Consider the following 15,031-nt stretch of genomic DNA (forward strand, 5'->3'; position numbering starts at 1 on the left):
AGGAGACGGGTATTAGTAGCTCTTTTTGTGGGTTAGGGTTTTCAGCCTGCCCTGCCTGATGTGGAACGGGCAGTGGTGGAGACCACGCGTCCTCCCTCACTCCCAGCATGGCCAGGCCGGATGCAGCCCAAGACCAGGGATGCTCCGGTCCGTGGTGATGGCAGCGCCCGGCATCAGCTTCAGTCACTCAGAGGGGGTGACAAGGAGGCTTGGCGACCACTCCTGTTCTCCAGCTTTTGTGGTCCATGCTGAAATTTGTGAACATCAGATACCCTGAAAGCAACAGTGGAATGGAAGTGCACCTCGATCCTTCCTCCAGCCCGCTGCAACCAAGCTTTCTCCCAGCCCTTTCTTCCTTCCACACCGGCTATGCCACTGAATGGATCCCAGGAATAAATTCCAGGCCACCACACCCCCAGGAAAGGTCCAAACCTGCCTCTGGAGGCAGGAACCTGTGCCAAGTTCCAATGCGAAAACCATCTGGGAAGAGTTGGAATTAGTGGATAGAACTGTGTTCGGTGAAGTTCAGCCACAACTTGGCTGTCATGCCCGGCATCTGATCGATGTGCCTTCAGCTATCAACAGAACGGGGACATTAGAAGAGTTTCAGAAAGAAAGAATGTGAAAAAAGACAAATCTACTTATCTTGAAAAAACAAGAACTTAATTGGGCTTTATGATACTTATTTTATGGTTAGTAACGTTTATATGTTGCATTTTCAGGGGGCAGTGAAACTTTTGGTAAAGGATCATCCTGGCTCTCTTCCCATTACAGAGAAAAGAGAATTAATTAAGAAAGTGGAATTCCAGCAAGGTGCTCAGATCCAGGGAAGGCATGTTTAGAAACTGGCAGAGGCATGTTCTAAGGCGAGTGGAAAGGGTAAGGGTTCCCGCCGCACAACCTGGCCGAACACCATCCCTTCAGATGTCTCTTTCGGGAGGCTGAGATTGTCCTGTTTGCTGTGACATCTATCATGTCTCTAAGTGAAGGATGTGTTGCCATCGTATCACCCGACCCCCCCCCCCTTACGAGACAGGTGTCAATAGCCCGCCTCTTGAGGAGAACAGCCTGCCTGCGAGGTCCAGGTGAGCATTGTCCCGGGAGAGCCTGTGTACTTCTCAGGAGGAGGGAATCTTAAGTGTGAGCACTGACTGTTGTCACCATGCATAAGAAGGCGGCTGAGCCTGACCTCGCCCACCCCCTTCCTAAGGCGGGCCCCCTACCCAGAAGGCCACCGCGGTGCCCTAGGCATCCTCCCTGCCCTTGGCCGCAGCATCTGAGCTGCCTCATGTCTTGCATGTGAGCACATTGGGGTGTCGCCTCTGGGACCCTCATGCAGAGCCCCCAACTCCTGGGGAAGAAGCGAGTTGAAAGCCTGGCCCAGCGACTCAGCCATCTGGCCTGGAAAACCCACTCCAAGTCTGGACCTGTTTCAGCCAACATACTTTATACCATGCGGAGAATCTATACCAGACACTGTCTTAAAAAAATCCAGTCTCAAGAAGCTGTTTATTGATCTGGCAGATGATTAAAAGACAACAGAGATGAGCTCAAGTGATGCTTTGGTTTTTCCATCCTGAAAGTGAATCTGAAATTTCCTTGGGGGGTCATTAGCCCGTCTGCTGCCGCAGAAGAGGCAGATGGCTACTCGCTGCGGTCAAAGGTCGCGAGAGTCTCCCCGTCGACAGCATCTCCGGGGCTCTCTTCTCTTCTCAGCCAGACTCCCCAGGGAACGACAGGTTTCGCCCTGGAGGTGGGCACAGCAGAATCCTGGTCCTGATCTTGCGCCTGTGGCCGAGAGAAGCCACCACGTGGTTCTTCACAGGGGCTCCAGCCTCGCCCCTCTCTGCTTCTGGGGTGAGGGATGCGATTTCTGGAAGGGCTACTCCAACAGAAGAGGAGGGAAGGCCTGGAATGCTCACATGGCAAAGAACTGACCACTTCCAGGTGTCAGGAGAAGGGCTGGAATTTGGCCTGGTGTGTATGAAGTCACCTGGAGTTGTCATCAGAGAGAGACGTCATCGCCGCTGCAAAACCTTGGGTGACCTAACGTCCTGCCCAGCACATGGCTAAGCAGATAGGCTGTGGCTCGGGGGGAAATTATAGGAGGTTCAGTGCTCAGGCAGCAGATTATTTACAACCTGTTCCTAACGTGAGAGCTTTTATAGCAGTGGTTTCGTGGACCAAAGTACATATTAAAAGGCTAATGTAATCGCTCGTGTTGGCAGTGAAATATAACCAGGCTGGCTTTCAGCAGAACACCTATAGCAGTGAAGCATGCTTCAATCTGATTAAAGAGTGAGCAGCTCTTGGCTGGAACAAATTACACACCGCCCAGGCCAGCAATGGGAGAGCCTGAATAGCAAATGGATTCTGACAATGAACTTCTTCAAAGCAGACTTCCCTGTCCTCCTCTCACACCCGCTCTGATCCCACAGCTGGAACTGTGCGTGTCCACTCTTTCTTACAAATCGCAGGACACCAGCTCCCGTGCTCCAGGAGAAAGCCGATTCTGCTTGGGAAACCTAGAACCACAACCGCGAAAAAGACCTACGTTCTTCTTCTTGCCTCAAAATTCTTTGCAAAGCTTGCCTATGTTAAAAATGCATCATCCCAGAAGAGCACTCACGCAGACAATTAGAAAGGAACTTCCTTCGACATTTTTATGGGGGAACTTTTTTTAGATAAAATGCGCCCCCTTGACCCTCTCCTCCCTCACTCCCCGCCAGCTTTTGCAGCCCACTGGGTTTTGTCAACGATGGTTGTAGTTACAGCTCATTAATCATCCATCACTCAGACAGACGCTGCCAAGAATGCTGATAGCATCATGGCTCCAGGGAGCAGCCTGCAGAGGCAGGATGGGAAGTGGGGGGGATGACCCTCACTCCAGCCTGGTCTATAAGGTCACCAGCCCGAGAGCCTCTGTTTTCTCATTTCTTTTTCATCGACCGAAAGTTCATGCACTAACGGGCTCAGATCAGCTGGCAAGCGCTCAGACAGTGGAACCTTCAGTATCTGAATAGTAACAGGCACTCCTGGGCCATCGAAGATGCTGGCGTAACTAGAAACACTCAGGAGCAGTCAGCATCCTTGGGTAAAGGCGGTCACCATGCTGTCTTGTGCTCTGGGTAGGCAGATGAGTTTTGCTGTATCATTACATCAGCAGTGCGATTCTGTTTCTGGATACAGCCAGAACCATTGGTGATCCAAACAGTGTGTTCCACACACACTCTTATATTCAGAGGAGGACATGCAGTGATTCCAACATTGGGACATCTGGTGTGGGAAGCAAGAGTGATATTATTTTATCACTGAGTAATAAATTGAAATCCCAAGTTCTCCAGATCAAGGCATTTCAACAAGCAAATATTTGCTTCTCTCCTAAATAGATAGACTGATAGCAACAGGTTAAAATCCAACAGCAGTTTCAAGGAGACAAGACAACTTGTTCACAAATATCTTTACGTGGTCTAGAGAGACAGAAGTTACTGCATTTTGGAGGAGAGAATTTGGAAGCCAGAAAGATGAGATGCCCCCCCCATACCACTCGGGGAAGTTCATTCCGCGACACCCCGTTTAATATGCATTCCATTAACCACCCTGTCAGAGACCCTCGTTTCCTTCCTCAGACACTGACGTTAATGGGATTCGAGTCAAATTCTGGCTTGTGGCAAACCTTACTTCCTTACCCGTCGTCTCTTCCAGGGAGATGGAGGGGGCAGTGGGAGAGAGCCCAGACAGTGGGGGTGGGGGGTGAGGCTGCAGAGTGGTGTTTAATGTGTTAGGTTGGGGGCTGCGGCGGCGGTGGGGTTGGGGGGCAGTCAGAGCTTGCTACCTGAAATGCAAGTTTGCTGGGATCCTGTGGATATTCAGAATCAGACTCGGAGGAGGGGTGGTGTGAGTCCTGGGATTTTTAAATTTTCAATTAAAGAAAAGATTTCAAGGACGCATGTAGCACAACTCCTTTTTTTTAAACCTCAGACATTTCACATTAGTCACTGGGAGGTATTCATTCAAACAGCCTGATTCTAAGACCACCACCCTTACTCACCCTCCCGTGACCCCACAGCTGAATGCCACAGAAGGTCACATCAGAGGGGACTGGAGTCAGCCAACTCCAAGGTCTGATCCAAGGTTTGGCGTCTGTGGATTCAACCAGCCACAGATTGAAAATAATTCCGGAAAGTTCCAAAAAGCAAAATTTGAACTTGCGTCTTACTGGTAACTATTTACGTAACATTTACTTTGTATTTACAACTATTTCCATAGCATTTGCATTGTATTAGGTGTTATAAGTAATCCAGTGATAATTTAAAGTATACGGGAGGATGTAGTAATTTATATGCAAATACTGCACTATTTTACACAAGGGACTTCAGCATCTGTGGGTTTTATGATACCTACAGGGGTCCTGGAACCAGGCCTGTGGAGACCGAGGGACGAGGGACGGCCATATAAATAAGAATTTTCAAATGGAGAGGCAATATTTCTTCAAGTATTCCAGTTCCAACCTCAAGTACCAACTTCAAGAAAGCTTCAGGTTGGTAAGTGAGACATTTTTGCTGAGAGTTTCAGACAAGAAACCTTTATTAGTGTTAATGTAAGTTGTCCTGCCTTCTAAAAGAAAGAAAGAACTCAACAGCAGGGGCCAGACATGCCGCAAGACTTTCTCCATAAGTAAAACATCTTACTTAAGAGATAAGGTGAACTCTGGGCCTCTGTAATAGTCTTTCTCTGGAAGATAAATGCTTCAACATTTATAGAAAATAAAACTCGCAGAGAAGCCAAGACTTTTCTTGTCAAAACAAGGAGATTATTTTCTAGCAACCAAGTTCAGTCTCTTTGACCTCGCCTGCCATTCAGGTAAATGAGATCATGAGAGGGGGCACTGGAGATTGAGTGAGATAGCTCACGTGTGAAGAGATATTTAAATAGTAGTGGAGAGCTCCTTTCCGTCCAGCCGCTTTTCTTAAAAAGATGCAGTCTCCACTGCTCCCAGAAGCGTTGCAGCTACAGAACGAGATGCTGTGGAAGTGTGTTTGAGTTTCATTTACGGACTCAAGGTGGTGGCTGTGGCATCACGGGTAACTCCTAAGTCCATCGGGCCACAGGCTCTGGTTCTGGAGCTGCAGCATGGCTGCACCGGGGGAGTGGGGGACAGAGCTGGGAGCTCCTGGCAGGCTTTTCTCAGATGTGCTGGCAAAGCGGGGGCCCTGGCTCGCCTTGTAAAAGTAGCTCCGAAGCAAATCATTAGCACATCTAACCTCAATATTTTGAAATCCAAAAACAACATTGAGTCATGCTGGTCATACTGTAAAGTTTTATTGCATTAAAAAAAACAAAACAAAAAAAAACCAGAGTCAAAAACAAGCTTTGGATCATGTGAATTATCTCCTTACATGTGTCAAGCCAGGGAATTTGGCACACGGCTCACGGCGACGGAATGGAGCACGGAAGCCACTGGGAATGTGTCTTTAGACAAAAATCACCCTGGCCTGCCGGTGGACAGCACTTCATCAGGAGGCTTCCCTACTGTCTGAGCCGCATACCTGGCACGGGGTGTCTGATCTTTGAAAAACGAGCTATAAATACCCTTCGCCCTGGACTGAAAATAGAGACTCACTTAAAGCAAAAGAATCCCCAGGGAGAAAGTACTGACCATCAGTTTGTGTCCCCCAGTATCCGTTCTGTCCCGGTCATGCTCTCTGTGAGCCTGTGAAGTCAGGCGTCTTAGAATTTGTCGGAGAAAAATGAATGAATTAATGAATTAACCCTCTTCTGGGGAAAGCTCATTATGTGTTGATGACTGAAACTACACATTGACATTTCCTAGATGCTTTCATTTGTCTCCAGGTCAGCCTTCTCAGGAAACAGCCCACCAATTTCACCTTAAGGGTCAACTCTGTAAAAATGCTCAGTTAGAAAGCGTCCAAGAACGGTTTCTTAGCCCACAGCATCCGAGGCCATGAGAGAAGACTACTTTCCACAGTTCCCAGGCTACTCAGGGGGGACTTAACTAAACTGACCATAATGCAAGCTTGAGAAACACTAAACAGATGAGAAAATCCAATAAAGCATTTCAGAAGACAAATGAGGAGACTTGCAGTGCCAGGCACTGTAATAGATTACGTGTAAATACATGTGTGGAAATGTCAGAGACTCCATGTGAGTGCCTGCTGGTGTCTACCACACAGGTAAAGACAGAGAGGTTGACAGTTTGCGCCGAGGACACAGCTCTCCCCTGGGAACACCCGGGCTCGGTGCAGCCAGGGCAAGCCCGCCGGCGTGGGGTCGTCCTGACTTCCTTACAGCCTCAGAGGGAGCTGCCCCGCCCACGTCATGTGCTGAAATACTGGGGAACATAAGGGCACGTATTTTGCACCCTGTTGTGAAAAGCATCTGTAACTTTGCACCCAAGACAGGGATGGGGGTCCTCCCGGATGCCACATTCAAGCGTCTGTCCTCATTTTTGCATCCGCACACATGCGATTTAGATTCATTTGAAGCATATTCCAGGCGAGGATGGGAGAACAGACACACGAGAGGACAAAGGGGCAAATTTCAGCCAATGAAAGGAAGCAAGGAAAGTGCTCAGAGTACAAGTAGTCTAATTGGAGTGAACCCCCCACCTCGCTTTGCCTTGGAGGCGATCTGGAGTCTTGGCCACTTGGTTTGCCAAGTGAAATGTTTTTTGTTTTTTTTTCTGCTCTGCTATTGACCCAGTGAATTACATGGGGAAGTTTTATTGAAAAAACATGTGGGAAGAAGCATCTCTGAAGCAGCAAGGAGGAGGCTACTTTCTTGTTCCCCTCTCTCTGAAATGACCAACAGTGGGGAGCATGTGCCAGCGAACTGAAGAAATGGCGAAAAGTCTCGGCTCCTAATCACCAATTTTCAAAGCAGCGAAACAGCACTCGTAAACCACTGCCGTGAGCCAAGCGCAGTGTGTAGCCTGGCTCACCCTCGTGTGTGTGCGTGTGTGTGCGCGCGCATGGCTTGTTTTGTTCTCTGGTCCTGGGACACATCTTCATTCCTGACCTTGTTTTGTTTATATTTCCAAAATGCAAATGGTGAGTTTCTGCCTGGGAACACTACAAAGTCCTTCCTCACAAACACTGAGGAGACTGGAAACTCACAGATTTCCCACAAAGTGGCTTTTCACTCCTAGCAGATACAAGGATGTTCATTAACTGGTTCCCAGAAAGTAAAATACTTTTTTTTTTTTTTTTGCAAAGTGAAATAGAAGACTCTGAGATTCATTTGTAAGAATAGGAGAAGCAGGGCTTATGAGTCTCTTTAGTGACTTTTTTTTTTAATGCCATATAAAGCCTCTTGAGTTGTAACAGAACTTTATAGAATTTTCTAGAACCTTCTGTAAGATACACAGAGTTGTGGTATCTTTGATGACACAGAACATGATGATTCTATGGATATGTCCTTTTGTCCACAAGACATACTGGGGACCACTTTTTCACAGTGCTTCCTTCCTAAATCGTCTTCATAAAAAGCTGGTACAAGAGTTATATCGGCAGAGGATATGTATCAGGAATTGACCGGAACTTCCCAGACCTGACCATCTTTCTCCCCATTCCCCAGAACCTCTGGCTAGCACATTCGTCAACCTAGATATGATGGGCACACCAGCTCTCTGATCCTGCACACATGAAGAGCTTCACTGTGGCACTAGGGGTAGGTACCATCTGTCCATCACCCCAGATCCTTCATGTCCAAGAGAATCTTCATCCTTAGTTGCTGGACTCTGTGTATCCGCTATAATCACTGTCTCCCAGTGCTTCACATACTCAGCTTGCTTTTCAGCTAAAAGGAATTTTTGGCTGACTTCCAATCACGAGGAAGAAAATGTGGATCAGCAGGGTGGGTCACCATCAGCCCTACGAGTGGCCTTCTTTCTGTAAGTGGAGTCACATGAGTTCCTTTGTGTTCAAAGTCTCTTCCAGGCTCCTCCAGCCGGAAGCAGTGATTCACAGCACTGGTCTTCCCTTTCAGAAATCACAGAAGACTCATTTTAAAATGCAGATCCTTTAAGTGAAGTAAGCCATAAAGAGAAAGAAAATGCCGTATGATATCACTTGTATGTGGAATCTGAAAAAATGAGACAAATGAACTTATTTACAAAACAGAAACAGACTCACCAGACATAGAAAACCAACTTGTGGTTACCAAAGGGAGAGGAGGGTGGAGGGATAAATTGAGAGTTTTGGATCTGCATATAAAATAAACAGCAGGTCCTACTGTAGAGCATAGGGAACTATTTCAATACCTTGTAATAGCCTATAATGAAAAAGAATATATATATATGACCGAATCACTGTGCTGTTGACCAGAAATTAACACAACATTGTAAATCAACTATACTTCAATTTAAAAAATAAATTAAATGGTTTAAATGGCAAAATAAATAAATTAATTAAATGCAGATCCTTTATTTGAGAGGGACCGAGACCAGTGAACTATGATTAACTTTGAGCACAAGGAATAGAGAACAGACCTTCAGGAAAGGACAGAGGACAGTCCGATGTCAATACAGTATAAGCAAAGGCAAAGATTCCAAGGACGTTGCTCTGCTGAGGCTTGTGGGCTGGACAGGATGCCACAGCAAAGGCCGTCGGGGCAGCAGGAGTGTTACTAGGCTGCTGCACCCTTCTGGTCAGGGGGATGGAATAAGGATGGCCCTGGAGGAGGAGGTGGGTGGTGGGACAGCAGGAAAGCTGCCTGCTAGATAGATAATTCCACCTGGGAGCAGGTCCCTGTGGTCCAGATAAGGACATTGTCTTGAGATTCTTATAAATTATGACTGTCTATCTCCAGACTCGGGGATATCTGACTCCAGAAGACGAATAGGACCCTGCCACTTTTTTTATACCAGCATTTATCACAGATACGGTGGTCAGTTTTCTGAGCCTCCTCTCCAGATAGCATGATAGAGCAAGAGAAATGAAAGGAATGATGTACCATCCATCTGCTCTTTGCTCAAGTTGTTTTTCAAAATAATGAGTTCCTACAGAAATATATATTGCTGTAAAACACTTGGAGGAAAGCATCTGAGATTAAAACGACTTTATGCTTCTAGGAAAAACAATATTCCTGGCAACAGGTCAAAATCTACCTATTTAGAAGAAAATATTGACAAAAGAACATCAAATATTAACCAAACGATGGCCTTTTGAAGGAAAAGAAGGAAAGGACACAGAAAGAGGCCTTTCACATGTTTTTGGTGGGGATGTTGTAATCAGTCTGGGTTTCTCTTTAAAATGATAGAGCCCATCGATGGAGCCATGTTAAGTTCAGCACATTTCTCTCTTAGTGGGTGAGAGAGTCCTTGAGAAGTGAGGTGACAAATACACTTCCAGTCTCATAAAATCTCCTTCTGGCTGTCTGCAGTTGGTATTTAATTGGCAGTGAAACATTTTCCACAGATTCAAATAGACACTTCAGGATCTTATTTATAACCTGTGGGGACAGGAGAGTACATGGAGAATGATTCCACCTTCCTTGGAAATGCACAGATGAACCGAGATTTGTCGAGTAAGAAGTGTTTTGACAGCCAAGTAACGTGAGGATTCTCGAGGCAGGTCTACGGCCAGCTTGGGGGCGAACTCCCCGTGTGTGCTGGCTTGTGCAGGTGTGAACATACGAGCTTCCAGGGCCACTGTTTTCATCCCATTCTGAGGAGACCATTCCAAGGAGGGTAAGAATCATTGGTGCAACGTAAAATAGAAGTGAAAGAGACAGAAACAGATGTGTGTTTTGGAAAGAATAAATATTGAGCAAAGGAATAAACCCACAGGTCTGGGGAAAGGTTGAGGCAGCCGCTGAGCAGCCTTTACGTCCCCCAAACAACATTTACTTTTAGGATTTGACAAACATAGCTCAGGTTAAAGGACCCTCGCACTTCCAGTCTGAAACGAGGTGACAGAAGAGTGTGGATCGCACACAAAATGACCCCTTTGTAATCGTGTTGAACTCCACATCTGCAGGAGGATTCCGTCCGTCCTACAGATATTGAAGTGAACATCCTTTAACCTCATCGGGGTCAAAACCCAAGACTGAAGTGAATGCCAGACACATCCTTATGCATCCTACAGCACACAGACCAGCTAGAAGAGGAAGAGTGTGGGAGTCCGTGTTCCCCATAGAAACAGAACCAATAGGATGTGCATGCAGATCTGTTATAAGAAATTGGCCTGTGCAGTGAAGGAAGCTGACAAGTTTCAAGATCCACAGACTGGAGACCCAAGAGAGGTAATGGTGTAACTCCTGGTCCAAAGGCTGGCAGGCTTGAGACCCAAGAAGAATTGATGAGTCTGAAGGCAGGAAAAGACCAATGTCCCAGCTCAAGGCAGTCAGGCAGGCAGAATGGTCTCTTATTCAGTCTTTGCTTCTAGTCAGGTCTTCAACTGATTGGATGAGGCCCACCCCCATTGGGGAGGGCCATCTGCTTTACTTAGTTACTGATTCAAATGTTAATCCCACCCAGAGACACCCTCACAGACACCCCCAGAATGTCTGACCAAAGATCTGGGCACCCAGTGGCTCGGTCAGGTTGGCATAGAAAATTAACCATCACAAGGAGGCTGATTCTTTAGAACAAACACACTAGGTCCTACTTGTAAACTTGGCAGCTTACAATAACACATTTTTTTTAATCTTATAGTTTCTCTGGGTCAGGAGTTGGACAGGGCTCAGCTGGGCTCTCTGTGAGGGTGCCATCCAGGTGTCAGCTGGGGAGGAGGAGCAGGTGTGGGGGGGAGAAGAAAGGGCTGAAAGAGGCAAAGTGCTGAGACTGAGCGAGCAAAGGAGACAGAAGAGAGAGCAGAGCGCAGCAGAGAAGGGGAGGGGAGAGCAGAGAGGCCTGGCTCGGCTGCGTTGTTGCTCCCCGGGCTCCCCAGCCCCGGGGGTTCAACCCAGGATGCTCTACAGTCATTGTTTCGGCCGCAGCAAAGATGAAAGTCAGACAGAATCACTCCAAAGTGCTGAGCTCTGCCGGCTAAGTCCTCAGGAGTTTATTAGACTTGACTTTCCTCCGACGTGAAAGAAAATCGTCAGCTGAAGTCCATTAAGCAAATTAAAAACCAGGAGAAAAATAAACAGAGATTGATGTAGATAGCAGTTTTATGAGGCAAAGGAAGCAGTTTGTTCTGACAAAGCTCCTGGCCGTTACTTACGCTCTTGGATCCCCCAGCTCTTAAAACTCTTAAGATCGCCTTCTCTCCAAGAAGCCCTGCTGGCGGTCATAAAAGAAAGCTAATAGAATTTTTTTTTCCCCTACAAAGACAAGTGCTGGTACAAACCTAAAGCAAAAAATACTATCCACATTGTTTCTCAAGACAATTCCTGACACCAAGCCTTTTGGCCTTTTATCCCCAAGCAGAGGACAAAAAGTGACACATCCAGTAGTGCTACATACACAGGTCTCATGCTGCTTGGACCTGAAATGAAGCCAAGCCGCATTAGCATTAATATACATTCCCCACCAGCAGAAATGCGCATGCTAAAGAATCACTGCAAACTCTTTTGCGATTATTATGAGCACTTGGAAAATAAGACATTTTATAAATGTTCCAAATCTTTAATAATGCAAGTCAAAAAAAATAGACGCATGGCACACCCATAGTGCATGAGGTTCCCCGCTTGGGCCTGCACCCCGTGCAAAGAGGATGAACAAAAGATCTATATTCAGATCCTCTTCCTTGCGTATGACTTTGTGAACTTCTTTTAGACACAAAAATAAAGTCACCCTTGGAGTTTGTCTCCAAGGCAAGGAATATTCCCGCGGGGCAACAGCTCTCTGCACTCTGCGCATATTTGCCTCAGGGGCAGGGGTGAAACTTGCGTTAGATTTTCCATTTCATGTTCTGTGGCAGAATTGGAGGCCACCCTTGCTCACCTGGCCCTGAGGTTATGGGTTATGGAAACCCAGCCTGGTGCCAGCCCCGCCCCCCCACCCCCACTACAGCATTTTCATGCGCACCCACTGTTTCTTCTCTGGGACCCAGGGCTGCAGAAGGTGGAGGGGGTGATGTCTAAGTACAAATTTAGTCCTTGGATTTTCTAAGCCAAGGAAATTCTGCATTTCAAAACATTCTTACATTTTAAAAGGTGCAGGCTTTTAAATACTGCAAAATTCTTGGTATTTAAATATCTTCAGTCTTTGCTTTATACTGAAATATACATAATCACAGAAATCATGTATTTCCAAGCAATTCTTTGGGGGGAAGAACAAATCTTCATCATCAAAACCCATCAAATATGGGAAGTATTGCTTTGCCAATCAGTTACAGTACTTTTTAAAAGGGAAAAAAATTAAATGGTAACAATTTTTTAAGATAAAAGCACCTATTCATATTTTATGTAAAATTAGATACAAAGAAGAGTGTCTTTAAAACAGAAAGGACCTGATTCTCCCTTGGCCCAAGCAGTTTTCAGTTAATCTCCCCAAAGAACCTATAATCATCCTAGTTGCTGGCCTCTCAACTCCAAAAATCAAATTAAATACGATTATTCTTTCCAGCAGGACACAGGAAAGACATAACTAGTTTAAATCCGCAGAAACCCAAACCTCGTTTTTACCAATCATTTTAGCACCTCCTCCTTTGAAATCGTTTACAAGAGCTGCCTTAACAATAACATGGGCCGATCAGGCTGCTCCTGTGCCCACCTTCTCCCGCTAGCTGGTGGAGACGTGAATGACTAGGAAAACACTTGGACTGTGTGCAGAAACCGGAGACAGGAGGTTCAAGGACTCCACCACCAGGTTACCAGTCAAAGGAAAAACATAAAGGATCAAGAGTTTCCCCAAGTCCCCAAGTGAAATTAGAAATAATAACCCCCTGGAAGTGCCCATGATTTTTAACATCCGTGGAATGCTCGCTTGAGTTAATACCAAATATTGTGACCACATCTGGGTTAGCAAGTGGAGTTTTCATGCAAGCTTGGATCTTCGACTTTTCTTATGCAACCTCATTCGTGGCGCAAACTCTGCTGAAAAAAACCATCCAGATTTGCAGGCAGCGTTATCTTTTCATCAAAAACATTAAGCTGTGGAAGGCAAAGTGTAAAATCCTGGGCCATGTACCTAACGGGGAGTGGCCATAAAGTGAGGCGCTGGCCAGGTGGGAGGACCTTCTGGCATCAGGCTGTTGACCCACTGAAGGGAGTTGAGGAGAGATGGGGGCCGGCCTTCTGAGCAAGCAGGGGTTGGGAGGAGGAGGGCAAAGGGTTCTAAAAGATGGTGCAAGAAATGACAGTTTCTAAGGGGTACAGAACGCCCTGAATCAAAGTCAACCACCGGGAACAGAAGCATATTCCCCAGTGAACCATATGAAGGCTGTTCACAGCAGCAATAATTAAATAGCTGTTGCTTAGAATTCTGCTAGATGCTGGTTCTGTTCAGAAAGGGGGTTGATGACCTGACTGTCGTCATCCAGTGATAGGAGCTGGTGTGCGGGGAGTGGGGGGTTGCACCTCTGGATTGAACAGTAGTTTATCTCGATTACTTTTTACACGGAGCTTCCATAGATATGTCCTATTAAAAGTCAAGATTTATTAAGCTCTGACTAGGTGCCTGGCACGAGGAGACTTTTTCTTATGTCAAGTTGAGTAATCACAAATATTCACTCAACAAGCATACTTATTGAATGCATACTTGGAGTGAAACTTTGTGCTCCACCTTAAAATGCAACAAGGTTAACGCTTCAGGTCCCATCCTGTTAATCTGTAACAGAAGGTTCTAGATGATGGCATGTCTAGAGTTTCTTCCTGGTTGAAAAATAAAATCTCATTTTGATTGGTTTTATTATTTGTTTATAAATAGTTTGTCTCTCATTTGTAAACTTCAAGAATCCGGATTCATTATTGTGATTTTTTTTTTTCCTGAATCTAAATCATACACCGGAAGGGTCACCAGATGATTCCGTTCTCACCATCGGAGCTGGCCAGCATTGAGAATGGGGATAAATGTTAACTGGAATTTTAAACACAAGCTTAGGAGTTATTGCAAACCTCAGATACAATAAATAAATGACAGCAAAGAAATCAAGATCCTTAGGATTATTCCTGTAAAACTTCTTTCCCACTTAAAAGTGGTAACGTAGTTGGGATTCCAGCCAAGTTGGGGCCCTCCTTTGGGGGCATAGATTCAAAGCTAGAGGTAGTTGGGTTGGGACCTTGTGCACCACTCATCTGGCTCCCACTACCACCATTTGTCTGCTGACAGGAGCCAGCAGTTGTAAGCCTGCTGGGGTTTTGATTTTTCTCATTCTGGGAGTGCACAGTTGGATTAAAGGATGGAAAAAGTCATGCCACGCCGACAGTTTCCTTTCAAGAAGTGAAGGAGGGTTCAGCTACAGGGCAAGTTCTTTCTGCATTTATCTTGGCCTTAAAAAAAATTAGAAATGGCGATAACGTGACATTCTGACATGTGAGAGTGAAAATGGGGAAGGTTTGCAAAGATGGTGGCAAAGAAAAAGACCTACCAACAGGTAGACGTTTGTGGGGGAAAGTAGCATAAATTTGATGGGAAGAACTGAACATTAACACACACACACAAACAGATTCTCCCAGAACTAGAACACGAATGACTAGAGGAATTCTGGGAGTGCCACCCACAAAGGTTAGTTAATGTGTGTTTCATGCAGTAATTGATGTTATCTGACGGTTCTGAACCATGCCTGGAGGATTTTGGCATGTTTGAAACACTGGAGAATTGTCATTATGCATTCAGCAAATGTCAAAGATGTCAAGGAGTGAAAACATTAAAAAGAGCCAGGGCAAGATTAGTGTGACATGAAAGACACATGGAACTTCGTACTCTGTCCACACAGGTGTCTCCAGGCAGGGCAGAGGGCTCCGGGGGAGAGCCGTCTAACAACTGAACAGGCTCAGAAGTAGCAGGTCCTAACATTTTGGAATTCCCAGATTCTTTTGAGAATTTGGTCAAATTTAGAGTCTACCCCTAAAAAAAAATGCAAGTGAATATCTTCACTCTGTAATTAATTGCAGGAGATTTTCC

The sequence above is a fragment of the Camelus ferus genome, chromosome 35 (assembly GCF_009834535.1).
Source record: "Camelus ferus isolate YT-003-E chromosome 35, BCGSAC_Cfer_1.0, whole genome shotgun sequence".
Lineage (NCBI taxonomy): Eukaryota > Metazoa > Chordata > Mammalia > Artiodactyla > Camelidae > Camelus > Camelus ferus.